The following is a 22,204-nucleotide window of genomic DNA, read 5'->3' as shown; positions in this document are numbered from 1 at the left end:
GGGATGGAATCGTTCCGTGAGTCCAAACCGAACACAGGAATGAAATGGCTCTGTGACAGTGGAATCGAATGGTTCCATTCTATTCCACCCCATTCAAAAAAAAGGAACACACCCTAAGACTTGTCTCGGCATTGAAGGCCAACAACGGCCCATCATCGTATTTGGTGAGCATATATTCCAGCTGCTACTGCGCGGCGTTTTTATCTCCCCGGCCGCTGCAACTGGCGCAGCCCTCGTGTGGCAGAACGCCGAGAGGTAGATGGCGAATCCAGCGTCGGATGGACCAGCCAGAGGCAAGCGAGGACCGATCTTGGCCGCAGCCAGCCGCGGTTGCCAGATTCACTATTTTTTTTGAAGGATCTGAAAATACACGCGGTTTCTTTTAGGTGTTCACAATCTTCTTCCCTTCAAATTTTGTCGAGCTGCTAAGCTGCAGTCTGCCCAACGCGAGAAACAAAACAGCTTCTTCCTGGAACTTGAATCCAGCGCAGAATCCTCTAACTTGAGAAGGAAAAAACTGCCTTTGCCATGGTCTTTTCGGACAGGACATGGACCAGGTAGATTGCGAACTGAGCGAGGCACAGCCAAGGCTCCTAGTCCACGCGGGTGAACCGCGAGCTTCGCTGAGGCGGTGACTCGTAAGTGCGGCAGGCGGCCACTCCGGCGAGACGACAACTCCGGCGAGGGCCAGTGCTTATATTTATGCATCCCGGGATTTTTGGAGGATGATTCATCGACCATGGACATCCATTGCTGACGGAAAGCTCGGTTTCGAGGTGGTGAGCTAACTCCGGTGAGCTACATCCACTGCTCAAGGGACGTCACCTTCGTGCTCAAGGCCATGGCCATCGTCTTCGACCTCAGCGCACTGCAACTCCTACCGCATATCATCGCCAACCTCGGGGCACAGCTTGGACGCCATTGACGCGAGCCAGCTGGCGCCGACGAAAGACTTCGGTAGTTCCTGAAGGGGGCATCGCGCCCAGTCTATATGGGAAGGAGTCGTGAGCGTGTTGGTTTCCTTGTCGATACCGGGGAGGAGTCTGGGTGCATGCGTCCGTTTTTCCTTGTTTACTCATAGATTCCTCATATGCCTGGACTGTGCTGTCCTACTTGCATACGATTTAGCGTGACAATTATATACAGAGCAGGAGACGGGGCGACGGACGAAACCAACCGGCCTAGGACCGGGCCGTCCGGTCCAGGGGCCGGTCAGACTGGGCCACCGGCCGGACCCGGCCAGTCCAAACCGGACCACAGGCTGGACTAGCACCGGGCGAAGCTGGAACACTTACTGGATAGTGCTCGGTTGGCACCAGTCCAGGGGCCGGTTTGAACCGGGCCATCCGGTGGGACGGCCGGTCACGCCGGGTGAGAAACCGGGTCAGCAGGAAAACATGTTATACAAAAACTGTGATAACTTTTGTGTCCGGACCCCGATTGATATGGAGACTTGATACGTCTCCGACGTATCGATAATTTCTTATGTTCCATGCCACATTATTGATGATATCTACATGTTTTATGCACACTTTATGTCATATTCGTGCATTTTCTGGAACTAACCTATTAACAAGATGCCGAAGTTCCAGTTGCTGTTTTCTGCTGTTTTTGGTTTCAGAAATCCTAGTAAGGAAATATTCTCGGAATTGGACGAAATCAACGCCCAGGATCCTATTTTGCCACGAAGCTTCCAGAAGACCGAAGAGTCAATGAAGTGGGGCCACGAGGTGGCCAAACCACAGGGCGGCGCGGCCCAAGCCCTGGCCGCACCGACCTATGGTGTGGGCCCCTCGTGACGCCCCTTGACCTGCCCTTCCGCCTACAAATAGCCTTCGTCGCGAAACCCCCAGGACCGAGAGCCACGATACGGAAAACCTTCCAGAGACGCCGCCGCCGCCAATCCCATCTCGGGGGATTCAGGAGATCGCCTCCGGCACCCTGCCGGAGAGGGGAATCATCTCCCAGAGGACTCTACGCCGCCATGGTCGCCTCTGGAGTGATGTGTGAGTAGTCTACCCCTGGACTATGGGTCCATAGCAGTAGCTAGATGGTTGTCTTCTCCCCATTGTGCTTAATTGTCGGGTCTTGTGAGCTGCCGAACATGATCAAGATCATCTATCTGTAATTCTATATGTTGTGTTTGTTGGGATCCGATGAATAGAGAATACTTGTTATGTTGATTATCAATTTATATATATGTGTTGTTTATGATCTTGCATGCTCTCCGTTACTAGTAGATGCTCTGGCCAAGTAGATGCTTGTAACTCCAAGAGGGGGTATTTATGCTCGATAGTGGGTTCATGTCTCCGTGAATCTGGGGAAGTGACAGAAATCTCTAAGATTATGGATGTGCTGTTGCCACTAGGGATAAAACATTGGTGCTATGTTCGAGGATGTAGTTACTGATTACATTACGCGCAATACTTAATGCAATTGTCTGTTGTTAACAACTTAATACTGGAGGGGGTTCGGATGATAACCTGAAGGTGGACTTTTTAGGCATAGATGCATATTGGATAGCGGTCTATGTACTTTGTCGTAATGCCCAATTAAATCTCACTATACTCATCATAATATGTATGTGCATGGTCATGCCATCTTTATTTGTCAATTGCCCAACTGTAATTTGTTCACCCAACATGCTGTTTATCTTATGGGAGAGACACCTCTAGTGAACTGTGGACCCCGGTCCAATTCTCTTTACTGAAATACAATCTACTGCAATCCTTGTTCTACTGTTTTCTGCAAACAATCATCATCCACACTATACATCTAATCCTTTGTTACAGCAAGCCGGTGAGATTGACAACCTCCTTTGTTTCGTTGGGGCAAAGTACTTGGTTTGTGTTGTGCAGGTTCCACGTTGGCGCCGGAATCCCTGGTGTTGCGCCGCACTACATCTCGCCGCCATCAACCTTCAACGTGCTTCTTGACTCCTACTGGTTCGATAAACCTTGGTTTCTAACTGAGGGAAACTTACTGATGTACGCATCACACCTTCCACTTGGGGTTCCCAACGGTCGCGTGCTGTACGCGTGTCAAGCTAAATTTCTGACGCCGTTGCCGGGGAGATCAAGACACGCTGCAAGGGGAGTCTCCACATCCCAATCTCTTTACTTTGTTTTTGTCTTGCTTAGTTTTATTTACTACTTTGTTTGCTGCACTAAATCAAAATACAAAAAAATTAGTTGCTAGTTTTACTTTATTTACTATCTTGTTTGCTATATCAAAAACACAAAAAATTAGTTACTTGTATTTAATTTACTTATTTCATTATGTTTCCTTTTAATTTTACCGTAAAAAACATGCCGGTAGGGCGCGGGTCTATAATTGGGAGAAATAATATAGAAGAATTTTTCAACCATGTTAGTACCGTTGACGATTTTGAAGATAGACACTTGGTAGACCTTGCTCCTACTTATGAAATTGCCGCTGCTGCTTTAGTTCGTATGATGGAAACTAAATTTGTTAATCTCAATCCTATAATCGAACACATGTTTCTTACACTCAGTGATATGGAAGAAGGGGAAAAGAAAGATTTTGTTTTAGAAACCCTTCTTAGAGAATTTGGTGGTATAGCAAGAGAGGCTAGAAAGGTCTTTGCTAAATATAATATGCTTGGTTCTTATACCAATTTTGTTAGTCTCCTCAAAAAATGGATATGGAGAGAATAAGGTACACTAATAATGTTAATAATGGTGGGGAGATTAAAGCACCAATACCATGTAAGCTCCTAGCAATGCATGAAGCACTAGAAAATAACTATGCTTGGCTTGTTCCTGAAAATTTGTTTGATGAGAGTAGCAAGCTCAAGACTAATGAAAAGGGAGACGCTAAAACTTATGTATCCAATATACTATGCATGGTTGAGAAAACTCCGCATCCCGCTGTAGATGCACCATCATTCGATAACACTTGATACACACTTTCTGCGCCTAGCTGAAAGGCGTTAAAGAAAAGCGCTTATGGGAGACAACCCATGTTTTTACTACAGTACTTTGTTTTTATTTTGTGTCTAGGAAGTTGTTTACTACTGTAGCAACCTCTCCTTATCTTAGTTTAGTGTTTTGTTGTGCCAAATAAAGTCGTTGATAGTAAAGTTCATACTAGATTTGGATTACTGCGCAGAAACAGATTTCCTTGCTGTCACGAATCTGGGCAAAATTCTCTGTAGGTAACTCAGAAAATTATGCCAATTTACGTGAGTGATCCTCAGATATGTACGCAACTTTCATTCAATTTGAGCATTTTCATTTGAGCAAGTCTGGTGCCTCAATAAAATTCGTCAATACGAACTGTTCTGTTTTGACAGATTCTGCCTTTTATTTCGCATTGCCTGTTTTGTTATGTTCGATGGGTATTTTGATTCCATTGACTTTCAGTAGCTTTGTGCAATGTCCAGAAGTGTTAAGAATGATTATATCACCTCTGAACATGTATATTTTAATTGTGCACTAACCCTCTAATGAGTTGTTCTAAGTTTGGTGTGGAGGAAGTTTTCAAGGATCAAGAGAGGGAGATGATACAACATGATCAAGGAGAGTGAAAGCTCTAAGCTTGGGGATGCCCCGGTGGTTCACCCCTGCATATATTAAGAAGACTCAAGCGTCTAAGCTTGGGGATGCCCAAGGCATCCCCTTCTTCATCGACAACATTATCAGGTTCCTCCCCTGAAACTATATTTTTATTCCATCACATCTTATGTGTTTTTCTTGGAGCGTCGGTTTGTTTTTGTTTTTGTTTTGTTTGAATAAAATGGATCCTAGCATTCTTTGTGTGGGAGAGAGACACGCTCCGCTGTAGCATATGGACAAGTATGTCCTTAGGCTCTACTCATAGTATTTATGGTGAAGTTTTTTCTTCGTTAAATTGTTATATGGTTGGAATTGGAAAATGATACATGTAGTAATTTGCTAAAATGTCTTGGATAGTGTGATACTTGGCAATTGTTGTGCTCATGTTTAAGCTCTTGCATCATATACTTTGCACTTATTAATGAAGAAATACATAGAGCATGCTAAAATTTGGTTTGCATATTTGGTCTCTCTAAGGTCTAGATAATTTCTAGTATTGAGTTTGAACAACAAGGAAGACGGTGTAGAGTCTTATAATGTTTATAATATGTCTTTTATGTGAGTTTTGCTGCACCGGTTCATCCTTGTGTTTGTTTCAAATAGCCTTGCTAGCCTAAACCTTGTATCGAGAGGGAATACTTCTCATGCATCCAAAATACTTGAGCCAACCACTATGCCATTTGTGTCCACCATACCTACCTACTACATGGTATTTCTCCGCCATTCCAAAGTAAATTGCTTGAGTGCTACCTTTAAAATTTCATTCTTCACCTTTACAATATATAGCTCATGGGACAAATAGCTTAAAAACTATTGTGGTATTGAATATGTACTTATGCACTTTATCTCTTATTAAGTTGCTCGTTGTGCGATAACCATGTTCCTGGGGACGCCATCAACTACTCTTTGTTGAATATCATGTAAGTTGCTATGCATGTTCGTCTTGTCTGAAGTAAGGGAGATCTACCACCTTATGGTTAGAGCGTGCATATTGTTAGAGAAGAACATTGGGCCGCTAACTAAAGCCATGATCCATGGTGGAAGTTTCAGTTTTGGACATATATCCTCAATCTCATATGAGAAAATTAATTGTTGCTACATGCTTATGCATAAAAGAGGAGTCCATTATCTGTTGTCTATGTTGTCCCGGTATGGATGTCTAAGTTGAGAATAATCAATAGCAAGAAATCCAATGCGAGCTTTCTCCTTAGACCTTTGTACAGGCGGCATAGAGGTACCCCTTTGTGACACTTGGTTAAAACATGTGCATTGCGATAATCCCGGTAGTCCAAGCTAATTAGGACAAGGTGCGGGCACTATTAGTATACTATGCATGAGGCTTGCAACTTGTAAGATATAATTTACATGATACATATGCTTTATACTACCGTTGACAAAGTTGTTTCTTGTTTTCAAAATCAAAGCTCTAGCACAAATATAGCAATCGATGCTTTCCTCTTTGAAGGACCATTCTTTTACTTTTATGTTGAGTCAGTTCACTTATTTCTCTCCATCTCAAGAAACAAACACTTGTGTGAACTGTGCATTGATTCCTACATACTTGCATATTGCACTTGTTATATTACTCTATGTTGACAATATCCATGAGATATACATGTTATAAGTTGAAAGCAACCGCTGAAACTTCATCTTCCTTTGTGTTGCTTCAATGCCTTTACTTTGAATTATTGCTTTATGAGTTAACTCTTATGCAAGACTTATTGATGCTTGTCTTGAAGTACTATTCATGAAAAGTCTTTGCTATATGATTCATTTGTTTACTCATGTCATATACATTGTTTTGATCGCTGCATTCATTACATATGCTTACAAATAGTATGATCAAGGTTATGATGGCATGTCACTCCAGAAATTATCTTTGTTTATCGTTTACCTGCTCGGGACGAGCGTGGAACTGCTTGGGGATGCTTATACGTCTCAGACGTATCGAGAATTTCTTATGGTGCATGCCACATTATTGATGATATCTACATGTTTTATGCACAATTTATGTAATAGTCATGCGTTTGCCGGAACTAACCTATTAACAAGATGCCGAAGTGCCGATTCTTTGTTTTAAGCTGTTTTTGGTTTAAGAAATCATAGAAAGGAAATATTCTCGGAATTGGACGAAATCAACGCCCAGGGTCCTATTTTGCCACGAAGCTTCCAGAAGACCGAAGAGTCAACGAAGTGGGGCCACGAGGTGGCCAAACCACAGGGCGGCGCAGCCCAAGCCCTGGCCGCGCCGACCTATGGTGTGGGCCCCTCGTGACGCCCCTTGACCTGCCCTTCCGCCTACAAATACCTTCGTCGCGAAACCCCCAGGACCGAGAGCCACGATACGGAAAACCTTCCAGAGACGCCGCCGCCGCCAATCCCATCTCGGGGGATTCAGGAGCTCGCCTCCGGCACCCTGCCGGAGAGGGGAATCATCTCCCGGAGGACTCTACGCCGCCATGGTCGCCTCCGGAGTGATGTGTGAGTAGTCTACCCCTGGACTATGGGTCCATAGCAGTAGCTAGATGGTTGTCTTTCTCCCCATTGTGCTTAATTGTCGGGTCTTGTGAGCTGCCAAACATGATCAAGATCATCTATCTGTAATTCTATATGTTGTGTTTGTTGGGATCCGATGAATAGAGAATACTTGTTATGTTGATTATCAATTTATATATATGTGTTGTTTATGATCTTGCATGCTCTCCGTTACTAGTAGATGCTCTGGCCAAGTAGATGCTTGTAACTCCAAGAGGGGGTATTTATGCTCGATAGTGGGTTCATGTCTCCGTGAATCTGGGGAAGTGACAGAAATCTCTAAGATTATGGATGTGTTGTTGCCACTAGGGATAAAACATTGGTGCTATGTTCGAGGATGTAGTTACTGATTACATTACGCGCAATACTTAATGCAATTGTCTGTTGTTAACAACTTAATACTGGAGGGGGTTCGGATGATAACCTGAAGGTGGACTTTTTAGGCATAGATGCATGTTGGATAGCGATCTATGTACTTTATCGTAATGCCCAATTAAATCTCACTATACTCATCATAATATGTATGTGCATGGTCATGCCCTCTTTATTTGTCAATTGCCCAACTGTAATTTGTTCACCCAACATGCTGTTTATCTTATGGGAGAGACACCTCTAGTGAACTGTGGACCCCGGTCCAATTCTCTTTACTGAAATACAATCTCTTGCAATCTTTGTTCTACTGTTTTCTGCAAACAATCATCATCCACACTATACATCTAATCTTTTGTTACAGCAAGCCGGTGAGATTGACAACCTCACTGTTTCGTTGGGGCAAAGTACTTGGTTTGTGTTGTGCAGGTTCCACGTTGGCGCCGGAATCCCTGGTGTTGCGCCGCACTACATCTCGCCGCCATCAACCTTCAACGTGCTTCTTGACTCCTACTGGTTCGATAAACCTTGGTTTCTAACTGAGGGAAACTTACTGCTGTACGCATCACACCTTCCACTTGGGGTTCCCAACGGTCGCGTGCTGTACGCGTGTCAAGACTCCTCACAGGATATTTTTAGATGTTTTTAGAGAGGGATTCTCCCACCGTCAAGAAACGGTGAAGACATCCAAACTCGAAAACGCAATAGAAGATGCATCCGAATTCCGTTTTCGATGAACTTGGGCTTGTTGTAAAGCTAGCAACAAGCTCAAGAACCTCTCACAGAGAAACACTAAGAAGCAATAGGGATATGCAAAGTATGCAAATGATTGAGCTCCCTAAGATGATGTGATCAAGTTACCCAACCGAAAGCCCCTCTTGATAGTGCGGCTATCTATGCTATAATCCGGTCTCCCAACAACCACCTTAAGACCGGTAAAAGGAAAACCTAACAAGGCCATACCTTTGTCTTGCGCATCCCGCTTGATCTTGATGATAGCTCTTCAAGCTCCACTCAAGCAGGAATGCCTTACTTGATCATCGTTACTTCGTGAAGACTCACAAATGCTCCCCCATACACTATGATGGGAAAGCTCCATTGATCTACATCTTCACATGTCCATTATCATCAAATGGACGGCAAGCTTCAAGCATATGATCCTCTCGAGATGCTCAACTTGAACTTGCCCAACTCAACCTTGATGACGATCACCACTTGCCGTCATCCTCTCATGGGCTATATGAGATCTCACTTTTGATGCATGCCCATGGAAAGATACCTAACCCACATAGACAACACAAGGGCACATATATGATGGGTTAGTTCATGAAGCATAATTGACAAGGCTTACCACTTGCCATCATCCTCTCATAGGCTATATGAGATCTCACTTTTGATGCATGCCCATGGAAAGATACCTAACCCACATAGACAACACAAGGGCACATTCTTCATGCTTCATGTGTTGACCAAACTTGAATCTATTCTTCACTCTTTGTATTGGTCAACCTTGTATCTTCTCATGCTCTATCATACTATCTTGAGGTGTATAAAGAATTCTTCATTTTTTGCATGCTCTAAATTTTAGTCAACCATATCTCAACTTATGAGACTATCATGACACCGACTTAGAGCCATAACTTGAATTCTTCACTTGGAATCAAGCTCTCAAGATCTTTATCATTCATTGCTTATCACATAAGCTAGAGCATGGCTAATATTGAGTTCCACATAAGAACTCTTTCTTCATTTCTTCTTCTTGATTATATCACACATATATCTTCAAATCGATGATCTTGATGCCAATACACAAGGTATATCTTTATCTTCATGGATCCATACTTGAATCCAACACATGGAATACAAGTAGTACCTATGGAATATTCCTTCATATAAACTCAATGAAAACATTAGTCCATAGGGGTTGTCATTAATTACCAAAACCACACATAGGGACAATATACCCGTACAACCTATATAGCAAAGATTCCAAAAACTATTACCTTATGTGCTTGATTAAAATCTTACTGCCGCAGAGGTTTATGAGCAACAATATCTCTCCCAGTTATTATATCTACCTTTGTTAGGTCAGTCATATGGGGCGTTTCAATTCTTGCAAAGATTATTGAGAAAATATTTTTTGTCTATAAGCAATGATTCTTGGGGTGCCACTTTCACATCTGCAAAATATTATCAGCAACTTCATTCCAACATTGTTGTTATAGGACTTTAAAAGTGGAGTCGAAAATCTTGCTATGTTATGAAAATCAAATTCTTTGCTTGGTTACTGTTAATTGATAGGATGAACACTAGAGATTTTGTTACAATGGAGGCACTAGCATGTTTCATATGAAACTCAACGTGTTCTCTTCTACAAAGGATCTTATGAGTACATAATTCACTTATTTTTTTAGTGCCCCTTGGAGGGTCTGCTGCAAGAGTAGATACCAAGCCTTTTTTCATGGAGTTAGTGACTATGACATGCTTATGAAACTAGATGAATGGCAAGATCTTCCGGCATGAGAGACCATCCTTTGCAGGATGGAAGAAGATGTTCATTCATGATATGTTCTTGCTTGGGTATAGGATAAAGAAATAGCATTTGTCTCAACTGTTAGTCTGTGGTAGATTTTAATTTTGTTTGTTTAGGTAGTTTCCTTCCCCCCATTTGTACATAAGTTAAATATTGAGTCTTTTTTGAAATAAATTGTTGTGGGGTTTTCGCCTCACGGTTTTATGGCAGAAAACAGAGATATGATAATTACTACGATTTCCACTAGAGCATAATTCCAACATTGACACAATCTAATACCAACACACTATGAGGATCGGTTGAAAAAAGAAGCACCAAGATTATATCTTACTACAACCTATATATTATACATACTTCAGATTATATAAACAAAACCATTCGAGCCCAGCGCTGGCGCGTCGGTTCGGTAGATGGTAAGTGCTATATCGGTGGCTCGATTCCCAAATGAGGCAACTACTCATATTTTTCTTCTTTTGTCCAACTTTTTCTATTCCGATTAATGTCTAGTAGGCAAACATTTAATTATTCAATTTATTAGCATTGAGCAAACCGTATTTTTTTTTTATTTTCTCCGACTTTTTCTATTCTGATTGATGTCTATGAGGGAAATACTTAATTATTCAATTTATTAGCATTGAATAAAACTCACATAAGCTGCATGTATAAATCATACTATACCTAGTCTAATACTCTTTTAAACTATGTTCTCTTAAGACAATCTGAAGAGGATCTTACCACCGAGTCTAGAATCTATGAGCGCATCTATCTGAAACATATATACATTGTAATTATTCATTAGTTATATTTCTCTACTGAGATAGGGCCCCATTTTAAATTCGCACAGGGCCCCGGATTTTGCCGGCACACCCTGCATCTAGTGCAAGTTACTTATTGTGTAGGAATTGATACTTCTACAACATATAACACATCTTTATCATGGTCTATGTAAATTGCCACTTCTCATTGCGTTCTTATGCGGACTGAGTTTTTATTTTGTAATGAGTTAGATGTGTGAGCCTCCTTGGTGTAGATGCCATGAGGGTAATATCGTAATACAACTTGCAGTTCACAAGGAAAAATTGGTATCCACAATGTTGATATTTTTTTCCTCACAATCAACCTGAGTACAAAGTAGTGCTCGCGAGGTAAAAAAAACGTGTGGTCTGAAATTCGAACATAATCAAACGGGGAGTTATTTTGTTACTGCAGGGAATTTTAGGGTATAGGAGGCCGAACGTGAAACGTAATTTGATCGAGGATGGAGCACTACAATGAGAAGAACACCAAATATTGTAACTTGCATCAACAATGTTGCATATCCATCCACTAGTATTTGAAGTAATATAATAATTGCTTAATTAACATCAAATGCAGAAATTTACAAGCGAAATGTATCGATCAGATCTATGCTGTTGCGTACAAATTAATCAGATATTTGGAGTAATACAATTATTACTGTCAAATCAAAAGCACTGCTAGTGGTAGAGTGCATTTGCACCAAATCTAAGTACAACATCCTGATTATTGATCGGAGAACACCTAGTGCGCCCGCAGAAAGAAGGAAGGCATGGGGAGCATGATCGGATCCGGCGAGGCGTAGAAGTTTGGTCCGGCGAACGCTTCTTGTGCAAATCCTCGAGTCGTCGTCTCTTGGGCCTGAGGCAGATCGTCCTTCTCATCCGGGCGATGCTTCTTGTGCAAATCCCAGCGCTCGGCCGAGGACGCGCGGCTAGGCGGGCGCTTGTTATCGCCGTCCTGCAGGCGGCCACGATCAGTCGTTGGGGACGTCCCGCTCGGAGTCGTGAGCTTCTTGGTGTCCCACCGCTCGACGGAGTCGGCGCGTCCGGGGCTCCCGCCGCTGCAGTCCGACGATGACGATGACGATGCGCCGCTCGCAGCACCGGGAACCTTGTATTTCTTGTTCGCGTCCCACCTGTCAACGGAGTCAGCGCGGCTGGGGCTCCCGCCGCTCTCGGACGACGACGAAGATATGCAGGGAGACATGATGTTCTTGTACTTCTTGGTCGCGTCCCACCTCTGGACGAAGTCGGCGCGGCCGGGCATGGCTGAAAGCGCCAACAGCGCAGCGACGACTGACGGCGTCGGCAGCAGCGGAAGCATCTTGCTCCTGGGCGGTGTCGGGAGGATCGGCACCATCTCGGTTCTAGGTGGCGTCGGGAGCAGCGGCGGAAGAAGGGAAGCTGCGGCCATTGCCATGGATGCTTGATGATCTGCCGTCAAGATCGAGCTAGGGCAAGCGCATGCAAAGTCAATGGGAGACGAGGGAAACCAAGGAATTGATGGCTCCATGGAACGCCGTCGAGCGCATGTTATACTGCTGGCACGCACAAGGAGTTGGAATCGGAGTCGATCCTGAGGTGAAGTCGGAGTGAGCACTGAAAACTGGAAACCGAGTTCAGTCGGTGGAGCGAGGAACTGGGCAGAAGATAGCGCGTGGATCCTGAAAGGCATTTGGGTATACGTCCCGAATCGGGCCCAACACGAATCCCCTCTTACTCTTCGCTGGCCCGGCCCAAGACTATCATTCTTCTCCCTATTTGCTCGCACAGGACTACAGGAGTGAGAAGAGGAGAGGGAGCGAGCGAGCGAGACAAAAAGACAGAAACCTAGCCGCTGCCAATCGCCGCCTCCGCCCTTCGCCCTTCGCCTAGCCGCCGCCGCCGATCCAGCTCGTCGGAGTAGGGTCCGTCCCCCCGGGGTTTGGCTCCCGTATCGGGCTGAGGCATACCTGTAGGGTGTGCGGTGCGGATCTGATAGGGTGCTTGAACATGTAATGATAGTCTCCAACTTGCCCTTTCTTTTTGTTACCTCTTTTGCGTGTGCTGTGCACTTATTTCACATGGCAATGTCACCACTTAAATTCAAACAATTTCTATTCGAGTCATTTAATCCATAATATACTCAGCTTGGTGATGGCGTGTAACTCACACGTTCGTTGGGAACCCCAAGAGGAAGGTATGATGCGCACAGCAGCAAGTTTTCCCTCAGAAAGAAACCAAGGTTTATCGAACCAGGAGGAGCCAAGAAGCACGTTGAAGGTTGATGGCGGCGGGATGTAGTGCGACGCAACACCAGGGATTCCAGCGCCAACGTGGAACCTGCACAACACAACCAAAGTACTTTGCCCCAACGAAACAGTGAGATTGTCAATCTCACCGGCTTGCTGTAACAAAGGATTAACCGTATTGTGTGGAAGATGATTGTTTGCAGAAAACAGTAGAACAGTATTGCAGTAGATTGTATTTCAGTATTGAGAATTGGACCGGGGTCCACAGTTCACTAGAGGTGTCTCTCCCATAAGATAAACAGCATGTTGGGTGAACAAATTACAGTTGGGCAATTGACAAATAAAGAGGGCATGACCATGCACATACATATCATGATGAGTATAGTGAGATTTAATTGGGCATTACGACAAAGTACATAGACCGCCATCCAGCATGCATCTATGCCTAAAAAGTCCACCTTCAGGTTATCATCCGAACCCCCTCCAGTATTAAGTTGCCAACAACAGACAATTGCATTAAGTATTGCGCGTAATGTAATCAGTAACTACATCCTTGAACATAGCACCAATGTTTTATCCCTAGTGGCAACAAAGCACATCCACAACCTTAGAACTTTCATCACATCGTCCCGGATATCAATGGAGGCATGAACCCACTATCGAGCATAAATACTCCCTCTTGGAGTTACAAGCATCTACTTGGCCAGAGCATCTACTAGTAACGGAGAGCATGCAAGATCATAAACAACACATAGACATAACTTTGATAATCAACATAACAAGTATTCTCTATTCATCGGATCCCAACAAACGCAACATATAGAATTACAGATAGATGATCTTGATCATGTTAGGCAGCTCACAAGATCCGACAATGATAGCACAATGGGGAGAAGACAACCATCTAGCTACTGCTATGGACCCATAGTCCAGGGGTAGACTACTCACACATCACTCCGGAGGCGACCATGGCGGCGTAGAGTCCTCCGGGAGATGATTCCCCTCTCCGGCAGGGTGCCGGAGGCGATCTCCTGGATCCCCCGAGATGGGATCGGCGGCGGCGTCTCTGGAAGGTTTTCCGTATCGTGGCTCTCGGTACTGGGGGTTTCGCAACGGAGGCTTTAAGTAGGCGGAAGGGCAGGTCAGGAGGCGGCACGAGGCCCACACCACAGGGCTGCACGGCCAAGGGGGGGCCGCGCCGCCCTAGGGTGTGGCCACCTCGTGGCCCCACTTCGTCTCCTCTTCGGTCTTCTGGAAGCTTCGTGGCAAAATAGGACCCTGGGCGTTAATTTCGTCCAATTCCGAGAATATTTCGTTACTAGGATTTCTGAAACCAAAAACAGCAGAAAACGGCAACTGGCACTTCGGCATCTTGTTAATAGGTTAGTTCCAGAAAATGCACGAATATGACATAAAGTGTGCATAAAACATGTAGATAACATCAATAATGTGGCATGGAACATAAGAAATTATCGATACGTTGGAGACGTATCACTTGGCAATGTAGTTGACCACATATGCAACCCCTATAACGGACAACCTGCTAGCTTCCATGATTTTTGTTGGAGATAGTTAGGAAGGCAGCCCCAGATCTAATATTTTTCTGTTAGCACTGCCATTTTGGTTACCTCAGAGCATCTTCAGCCGCGTCCTCTAAAGAGAACTCCAAACAACGCTGGATTTAGCTTTTAGGGGACGCGTTTTCTTTTTGCCGTGTTTGGGGAACGCGGCGGCCCTAAACTATTTTTTGATAGGGTTTCCGAAAACACAACCATTTTATTAAACATAGCATACAAATAAATATGTTTGCCAAAATAATTTTCAAATTAAATTATAACAAACAATAAAACAACTAAACAAATATAATAAGTGGGGCTAGATCAAGGCGTCGCGGCATTTGCTGATAATCCTTTGACCCTCCACAATATGCTCAACGAGATCATTTTGAAGTTGCTCGTGAACATTGCTGTCACGGATCTTTGTGTGCATGGCGAGGAAATTAGCAAAATCTGCAGGTACCTCATGATCAACCTCCCCAAGAGGGCACTGACACTCATAGGGACCAACATGTCTCCGATCTGATTCTTGCGGTCATCCTCGATGATCATGTTATGCATGATCACACAAGGTTGCATCACCTCCGACATTTGTTCGTGAGACCAGTTTAGAGCAGGGTACCGGAGAATTGCAAATTGAGCTTGAAGCATACCAAATGTCTGCTCGACATCCTTCCTGCAAGCCTCCTGCTGCGAAGCAAAGTGGTAATTCTTCTGACCTGATGGAGCCGGGATTGTTTTGACAAAAGTGGCCCATTTTGAATATATACCATCCGCTAGATAATAGCCTTTGGTATATTTGTGGCCATTGATCTCATAGTTGCATGGTGGAGCATGACCTTCCACTAGTTTGCTGAACACCAGAGACTGCTGCAACACATTGATGTCATTGTGTGATCCCACCATGCAAAAGAAAGAATGCCAAATCCACAAGTCATAATCTGCCACAGCTTCAAGCACCACACTGCAATATTCATGACGCCCTTTGTATATACCTTACCAAGCAAACGAGAAGTTCTTCCATGACTAGTGCATGCAATCGATGCTTCCAAGCATCCCAGGGAATTCTCTCGCAGCATTTTGTGCCATGATCCTTGCAGTCTCTTCTTCAGTTGGCCCTCTCAACTAGTATTTGCCAAACTTTCCCACCACAGCTTGGAAAAAGTTGTACATGCACTCAATGGCAGTAGAATCACTCATGCGAAGGTAGTCGTCTTGTGTATCGGCAGATGCTCCGTATGCAAGCATCCTCATGGCGGCGGTGCACCCGGCAATGCCTACAACATCGTGCTTCAGCTTAAAGTAGGGGTTGGACTCTCGAACGCCATGGAGGATATTCATGAACAAATCCTTGCTCATCCTATAGCGGCGCCAAAAATTGCCATCCTGTGTTGCGTCATCTGCGAAGTAGTTGTTGTGCAGCATGGTATGCTCCTCCATCCTCTGCCGGGGCTTCGACTTCTTTCTTCCCGACCTTGAACCTCCGCGGCGCGGCCTCTTCCGCTTCTCCGCCTCGGCGTCAAGCATGTTCTGGAGGGACGCGATGATCGACAAATGCTCCTGCATGTCATCATCGAAGGCTTGCTCGTCCTCCAACAGTCGGACGATCATCTCGTCGTCGCTATCTATGTCTGAAGCAAAATAATATGTTAAAATTCAGCCGCGACAGAGGAGGCAACGAACAGATACCTATCGCGCCTACCTGACAAGACGTCGAACACCTTCTGTGCGCGGAGGTGGGGCGGATTTGACGGCATGTTCTGGGACACGTTGGCGAAGCGGCGGCTGCGAAAAGGCCGGCGAGGGAGCTAACCGACACGACGGTTCCCGACTCAGAAGAGATTTGTCGTTGAGACAGTCGGCAAATCGAGCAGTGATGGAGAGGTGGGAGGCGCGGGAGGGGAGACGTGATGACCCACAAGTATAGGGGGTGTATCGTAGTATCTTCGATAAGTAAGAGTGTCGAACTCAACGAGGAGCAGAAGGTGTTGACAAGCAGTTTCGATGAAGGATTCACTGTAAATGCTCACAGACAAGTATTCAGGGGGTTTTGATGTAACAGGTGAATAAAGTACGAGTAAGTAAAGTGCGAGAGTAACAATTGCAGCGAGTGGCCCAATCCTTTTTAGCACAAAGGACAAGCCGATTTGTTTACTTATAATGACCAAACGTTCTCGAGGACACACGGGATTTTAGTCTAGTGCTTTCGCTACATACGGCTAATTAATCTTCATTGTTTTGATAAGTGTTGTGTGGGTGAACCTGTGCTAATGTACCGCCCTTCCTAGGACTAATACATACTTGTGATTATACCCCTTGCAAGCATCCGCAACTACAAGAAAATAATTAAGATAAATCTAACCACAGCCTTAAACTCTGAGATCCTGCTATCCCTCCTGCATCGATATACCAACGGGGGCTTAGGTTTCTGTCACTCCGGCAACCCCGCAATTGGCAAACGAGTACAAGATGCATTCCCCTAGGCCCATAAAGGTGAAGTGTCGTGTAGTCGACGTTCACACGACACCACTAGAAGAATAACACCACAACTTAAATATCATAACATTGAATATTACTCAACCATACTTCACTACTAACATTTAGACTTCACCCATGTCCTCAAGAACTAAACGAAGTACTCACGAGAGATCATATGGAACATGATCAGAGGTGATATGATGATGAATAACAATCTGAACATAAACCTTGGTTCAACGGTTTCACTCAATAGCATCAACAACAAGTAGAAATCAATACCGGGTGAGTTTCCCCTATCAAACAATCAAGATCAAACCCAAATTGCTACAGCGATGACGATGTGCAGCGGTGGAGACGGCGGTGATGATGATGAAGATGATGATGATGGTGATGGAGATGATGTCCAACTTGATGGCGGTGACGATGGCGTCGATTTCCCCCTCCGGGAGGGAATTTCCCCGGCGGATCTCAGCCCGCTGGAGAGCTCTTTTCTCTCTGGTGTTCTCCGCCTCGCAGAGGCGGCTGTAACTCTTCGCGAGGTACCCTCTGGAGCTTAGGTCTTCGGGACGAAGGCGTACGTGAAGAAAAGGAGGCGAGAGGGGGCTGTGGGCCCCCTCCTCATAGGGCGGCGCGGCCAGGCCTTGGGCCGCGCCGGCCTATGGGGTGGGCCCACCTCGGGTCCCCTCAGCTCCCCCTTCTGGCTCACTTCGTCATCTGGAAAAATAGGATTTTTGATATAATTTCCATCAACTGTTGATCTTCCGAAATATTGCATTCTGACGGCGCTTTTTCCAGCAGAATCCTGGCTCCGGTGCTCGATCCTCCAATAATCATAAAACATGCAAAATAGATGAAATAACATAAGTATTGTGTTCAAATATGAAATATATCAATGAATAACAGCAAATTATGATATAAAATAGTGATGCAAATTGGACGTATCAACTCCCCCCAAGCTTAGACTTCGCTTGGCCCCAAGCGAAACTGAACTCAGTAAACAGGACCACATGTTTATGGAGTGAAGAGTCGATAAATAAAATACGGACAAGAAGCATCATATTCATTCACACAAGACATTCTAGTAAACAACTTCCTCATATAACTCAACTTGAAACAAGTATAAGGTAATCACAAATAAAGGTGCATAAGAAATCATAGTTGGTGATGGCAAACTTCGTTCTTGGTCAGAGAACAATTAGCAAATTATACTTATCTTATTGAGCAGCGCTCTCATGTTAAAGTTTATATGGCACAACTTGCATACTCAATCATAATAGTCTCCTCATGATCATTGATAACTTGCAAAGCTATATTCATTCAGATAAAACTTGTACTAAACAAGGAAGAGTAAAAGACATGATGAAACAAATCACAATATAATGGTTTGATCACAACAACTCAAATGCTTGCTTAAGATGGAGGGGAATAGGTTTACTGACTCAACATAAAGTAAAAGACAGGCCCTTCGCAGAGGGAAGCAGGGATTAAATCATGTGCTAGAGCTTTTTCAGTTTCGAAATCATATAAAGAGAATAAAAGTAACATTTTGAGAGGTGTTTGTTGTTGTCAACGACTGGTAGCGGGTACTCTAACCCCCTTGCCAGACAAACCTTCAAAGAGCGGCTCCCATTTTATTTTTATTTTGTATGGCACTCCTTCCAACCTTTCTTTCACAAACCATGGCTAACCGAATCCTCGGGTGCCTGCCAACAATCTCATACCATGAAGGAGTGCCTTTTTATTTTAGTTTATTATGATGACACTCCCCCCCAACCTTTTCTTACACAAGCCATGGCTAACCGAATCCTTCGGGTGCCGTCCATCAATCACATACCATGGAGGAGTGTCTATTTAGATTAATTAATTTGGGACTGAGAATCCCATTGCCAGCTCTTTTGGCAAAATTATTGGATAAGCGGATGAAGCCACTAGTCCATTGGTGAAAGTTGCCCAGCAAGATTGAAAGATAAAACACCACATACTTCCTCATGAGCTATAAAACATTGACACAAATAAGAGATAGTAAATTTTGAATTGTTTAAAGGTAGCACACGAAGTATTTACTTGGAATGGCAGAAAATACCATGTAGTAGGTAGTTATGGTGGACACAAATGGCATAGGTTTGGGTTTAGGTTTGGATGCACGAGAAGTATTCCCTCTCAGTACAGGTCTTTGGCTAGCAAGGTTAATTAGCAAGCATAAGAGTCGAGGGAAACAAACAAATATACATGTGATAGAAACAATCATGCATCTTCCTTGTAAGCACAAACAGTTTTAACTTCAGAATAATAAGCTATGAGCTAACAAGAAAGAAAGATAATGAAACAACTACATGTACTTCTCTTTTCTACTTAAACCTCAAAGTGTTGTTGCTATTGACCAATGCTAAGTTTGCCAAAACCAAATAGATTTATTCAATGCTCCCAAAGTGATACCAATACTAACAACAAGATAAATCATATAATAGAGATTGTAAACTAAAATAAGATGTGCAATATGTAAATGATAAGACTTCTCATTAATATTCCATAACGATAACTCACACCAAGGGATACATAGACAACCAACTAAAGGAGAGATACTTCCAAACTGCAACTCATCTTATATGATAACTTCCCTACTCATGATATGACACTACTTGACAGTAAAAAGTAAAAGGTAGTGATAATGTGATACCACGGCACTCCCCCAAGCTTGGAACAAACCAAGGGGATGCCAATACCGATGATGAATTACTCCTTCGGCGATGGTGGTGATGAATTCCTGACAAGCTTCTCAACAAGCTCCTGAAGCTCATCAATCTTGTACGTGAGGTTGCGAATCATCTCTGAATTGTGCTCGACGCGGTTAAGAAGCATGTCCGACGGTGAGTCCCAACTTTTGGAGTTATTTCCCCACTCTTCACCCTCAGGCTTCATCCTTCCTGCAGTGTTAGAACGATCTATATCCCAATTGCTAGGCAATGCTGCCCTGGGAACCCTTTCAATTTGACTATTGAAAATTAGATTGCGGAATGGATGGTGAGTGCCTGAAGAAGATGTCTTCTGAGCTAGGTAATGACGTGGAACCCTTCCTCCGGTGCGAATTCTTGCGCTCCTGTTTGCACTAAAAGGGTTATCCACCACCTTGATGCTTGCGATGGTAGCACGCGGGTGTGCGCGCGAGTCTTCCTCCACCTCTTCTTCATCCTCTTCCTTGACGTTCTTGTCCTCCTCTTTCCACACGGGATCTTGAATATCTTCATCCGAAAGCTCCTTGCCCTTGTTCTTGGAGACCATGGTGCTTCTAAACTGAAAACAGATCATGGCAGAAACAGCTCGAAACAAAACACGTCGAGAAAACGATATACGGACCTCCAGGGGTCCGGGGGATTATATAGCAAAAAATTTCACGACAAAAGGAAAGTACCAGGTCGAACCAGAGTCGGAAAGGGGCGACGAGGCGGCCAGCTCATAGGGCGGCGCGGCCTGGCTGGGGCCCGCACCGGCCTATGGGGGCACGCCCTCGTGCGTCTCCTCCACTCCGTTTCGATCTCGTAATTTTTCATATTTTCCAAAAACAGCAAAAACATTGTTCGGAAAGTAAATCGCGAACTTTTTATTACCCGATCTTGTTACCCTATTCAAAGTCGAGTTCAAGTGACTGTCAATTTGTCCTTTGATGAAGGCCTCCGGTGTTTCCACTCGAATAACATCAACATCTACATTGTAAGAATCACCTGAGATATAATGCTTGAGTCTTTGTCCATTCACCACTTGTGTGGCATTGCCTTGGAGAGAGCTAATTTTAATTGCTCCTGAACGATACACCTCCTCAACAACATATGGTCCTTCCCACTTCGAGAGTAATTTACCTGCAAAGAATCTGAGACGAGACCGATACAATAGGACTTTATCCCCAATATTAAATTCTCTTTTGATAATCCTTCTATCATGCCATTTTTTAACTTTCTCTTTAAAGAGTTTAGCATTTTCATAAGCTTCACTTCTCCATTCATCTAGAGAACTCAATTGCAGCAACCTCTTATTACCGGCAAGTTTAGGATCTTTATTTAATTCTCTAACTGCCCAATAAGCTTTGTGCTCTAGTTCTAAAGGTAAATGACAAGCTTTTCCATAAACCATTTTATAAGGTGACATTCCCATGGGATTTTTATAAGCAGTTATATAAGCCCATAGTGCATCCTTCAATTTACTAGCCCAATTCTTTCTAGTTTTATTAACAGTCTTTTCCAAGATAGATTTAATCTCTCTATTTGATAATTCTACTTGTCCGCTAGTTTGAGGATGATAAGCGGAAGCAATTCTATGATTAATACCATATTTAGCAAGAGTTTTTCTAAAACCACCATGAATAAAATGAGAACCTCCATCAGTCATAATATATCTAGGAACTCCAAATCTAGGAAAAATAATATCTAAAAGCATTCTTAAAGAGGTCTCACCATCAGCACTTTTTGTAGGTATGGCTTCCACCCATTTAGTAACATAATCAACAACAACAAGTATATGAGTGTTACCTTCTGAAGAGGGAAAAGGTCCCATGAAGTCAAATCCCCAACAATCGAACGGTTCAATAACAAGAGTATAATTCATAGGCATTTCATTGCGTCTAGAGATATTACCAACGCTCTGACATTCATCACAAGATAAAATAAACTTCCTTGCATCTTTGAAGAGAGTCGGCCAATAAAAACCTGATTGTAGAACCTTTTGCGCGGTTCTATCTCCGGCGTGATGTCCTCCATAAGCACTACCATGACATTTACTCAATATCTCTTGCTGTTCATATTCGGGAACACATCTTCACAGAATACCATCCACTCCTTCTTTATATAAGTGTGGGTCATCCCAGAAATAATGCCTCAAGTCATAAAAGAATTTCCTCCTTTGCTGAGCTGAAAAGGTTGGAGGCAAGTACTTGGAAACAATAAAGTTAGCATAATCAGCATACCAAGGACTGTCTCGCGAGCTCACCTTTATCACAGCCAATTGTTCATTTGGAAAACTATCGTTAACAGGAACAGGATCATAAGCAATATTTTCCAATCTAGACAAATTATCAGCAACAGGATTATCAGCACCTTTCCTATCTACAATATGTAAATCAAATTCTTGCAACAGAAGT

The 22,204-nt window shown here is 43.7% G+C and overlaps 1 protein-coding gene across 6 annotated transcripts in view; it reads left to right on the top strand.

The window, feature by feature from the left end:
• Positions 1-12,708: 12,708 nt before the first annotated feature.
• The window catches only part of LOC127294312 (uncharacterized), a 37,098-nt gene continuing 27,602 nt past the window's right edge, over positions 12,709-22,204 (top strand). For all 6 annotated transcript variants that reach the window (XR_011742959.1, XR_011742960.1, XR_011742955.1 and 3 more), the window contains exon 1: positions 12,709-12,805. The gene's annotated coding sequence lies outside the window, so the exon portion shown is untranslated. The remainder of the gene's footprint in view (positions 12,806-22,204) is intronic.

This window comes from Lolium perenne, chromosome 4 (assembly GCF_019359855.2).
Source record: "Lolium perenne isolate Kyuss_39 chromosome 4, Kyuss_2.0, whole genome shotgun sequence".
NCBI classification, from domain to species: Eukaryota; Viridiplantae; Streptophyta; class Magnoliopsida; order Poales; family Poaceae; genus Lolium; species Lolium perenne.
This window is presented reverse-complemented; position numbering and strand designations above follow the sequence as displayed.